Source organism: Chiloscyllium plagiosum, unplaced genomic scaffold (assembly GCF_037043375.1).
Source record: "Chiloscyllium plagiosum isolate Xiang-an unplaced genomic scaffold, Cpla_swu_hap1 HiC_scaffold_45, whole genome shotgun sequence".
In the NCBI taxonomy this organism is placed as follows: Eukaryota; Metazoa; Chordata; class Chondrichthyes; order Orectolobiformes; family Hemiscylliidae; genus Chiloscyllium; species Chiloscyllium plagiosum.
Window position 1 is genome coordinate 63,702,013 of NW_028270183.1, and position 2,503 is coordinate 63,704,515.

The 2,503-nt window shown below is 44.4% G+C and overlaps 1 non-coding gene across 1 annotated transcript; it reads left to right on the forward strand.

Annotated features, from left to right (window-relative positions):
• Positions 1–1,436: 1,436 nt before the first annotated feature.
• trnas-aga (transfer RNA serine (anticodon AGA)) lies at positions 1,437–1,518 on the forward strand. Its single transcript has one exon. It is a non-coding gene; the product is annotated as a tRNA-Ser (tRNA).
• The last annotated feature ends 985 nt before the right edge of the window (positions 1,519–2,503 follow it).

Consider the following 2,503-nt stretch of genomic DNA (forward strand, 5'->3'; position numbering starts at 1 on the left):
AGGGGGAATGTTTCGCTTTAACCGTGTTATACGTTGACGCTCCCCTGTAAAGTTCTCTCGGGACATCGCCTCTGTGCTTCCGCATGGAAAGCTTGCATTTGTCCTATTATCCATTTCAAATTCCAGCTCTCCACAAGGGACACCTCCGTCAGTTTGGCGGTATCTTCTGGTGTGTCTCCCTCTGTGGGTGAAAATGAGCATGAGTTCCTCAAAAGAGTTTCAATTCGTTATACTTCTGTCCAATTATTGTGCCATGTTAGAAAATAGGATAACCTCATTGACATTTGACCTGAAACATTACAACACACGAGACTTTGGGCCAAAGTTCGAAACCGCTACTCGAATGGATGGCTCTCTGATTAGCCGCAATGCACACGGGCGGAATGGCCTTTTCTCACTTTGTAAATCTTCGAAGACAATTTGAAAAAAATCTGCAACGAAAATGTTCAGACAGGGTTTTTTATTTACACCAAATACGATAGTATCTATCGCCTTGTCTTGTTATTTACTTGTGAGGATTCGGTATTCTCAGCACCGTGGCTCGGATCGTATTCCCGCTCATGGAATGGCTGTATTGTTCAGCAAACATATCGGTGTACCAGTACGTCTGCCGATTTTCCGATGCTGGCAGGTCATTGGTTTTGTCCAAAACATTATGGAGGTTAACATAAAACAAATAGCTGCAGGTGCTGGAAATCTGAGCCAAAAACGAAAATTGTTTGTGCAGCGGAGCATGACTGGCAACAGAAACGTCGACTCTCCTGCTCCTCGGATGGAGCCTGACCTGCTGTGCTTTTCCAGCATCAGTCTGATCTAAAGTCAGGTTTCCAGCATTTGCAGTCCTCACTTTTGCCTAGTTTCTTCAGTGTCTCTGGTTCACAATTCAAGAACTCCATCTCTAGCGGTTTCATGTTTGTACCTTCGTGCTGAGGAGTTGAAGAGTGAAGAAAAGTAACTCACCTCCTCCATCTCTGGGGTACTTAGGGACTGAAAATGAATCGTGTCACATTGAAATATATCTACATGCGAATTAATCTCTGTCTTTTATTGGGAACCATCTCTTTCATTGTAACCATCAGGAAAGATCATTTCGTTTGCCAGAAAAAGAGATGAATATGTCACTAACCTTTGTTTGCTTCAGGTCCGAGAATACTCAGATCAATAGCTCCCTTGCTTCCTTCTGCTGGTCATGTTCGCAAAGAGATATGGCAAATTGCCAAGTGTGATTTTCCTTTCAATAAATAATTTTGACTCAGTTTGCCTGCAAATGTCTTTTCCTACCTTTGTGCTTTTCTTCTTTTACATTGGTGTCTCGCACCTTACAAATGACAGCAAAGGTATGAAAGGAGATGGAAGCATTTCGCTCATCAAGTCAACGGTAGCTTTCAATGAGATCACGGCTGATTTGGTCAATGCTCAACCCACCTTAGCTGTCGGTAGTCATGGCCGAGTGGTTAAGGCGATGGACTAGAAATCCGTTGGGGTTTCCCCACGTAGGTTCGAATCCTGCTGACTACGTTGTGAATGGTTTCCTGCTGCTACTATTTTCGCTCAAAGTTCAGAAAAACTATTTTGTGAACCAGGCCGATAATTTGATTAGACTTGGGAAACTCGAGTTCTTCATCAGAAATGTTCCATATTTAAAACATTATCTCTGTTTCTCTTTCCAGATACACTGCTCGACACATCGGGTTTCTGCAGCTGTTATTGTACGTCCTGAGCAGAAGTGCTGCTTTTCATTAGATTCCTTTAATCCCTGTCCACTGTTCTCTGCCTCGGGTCAGTGGCAACACTTCCTCCTGCTCGTCAAAGTGCTCATTTCCCACCGCTCCCTCTCCCATCATTACAAACAACCGCAGGAAATCGCCACTTAACCATCTTTGTTCCAAAGTGAAACTCATCAGCTTCGGGAATCTCTCCACCAAACGGGACTTCCCATCCCTGGACATGGTGCAAGCTAGAGGATTGTGAAGAGATTCTGTGAAAATATTGTCAGTTGGCAGTTGAAAAAATGTTTAGGAAGCAAACCATATAATTTAGGCTCCAGCTTTGTAAATCTTGAGAAACTCTTTGGGAAATGGAATCAGAGGAGAATGAAGAAGTGAGAACTGTCGGACCGAGTAGACGACGGGACATTGACTCTGATGTTCTCGGGATAGGAACTGATCTGAGACATTGAAATCATTCTCGCTCACGTACGTGAGGAATGCAAACTTCATCTGGACTCTGGGACAATGAAAAACTCTGGAACACTCAAGACAATGATGTGTTTCTGTTCGCCGAGCTGGAAGTTTTTGTTGGAAACGTTTCGTCCCCTGTCTAGGTGGCATCCCCAGTGCTTGGGATCCTCCTGTGAAGCGCTTCTGTGGTGTTTCGTGCGGCATTTATGGTGGCCTGTCCTTGCCGCTTCCTGTTGTCAGTTTCAGCTCTCCACTGCAGTGGCTGGTATATTGGGTCCAATGTGTTTGTTGATGGAGTTTGTGGATGAGTGCCATGCTTCTGG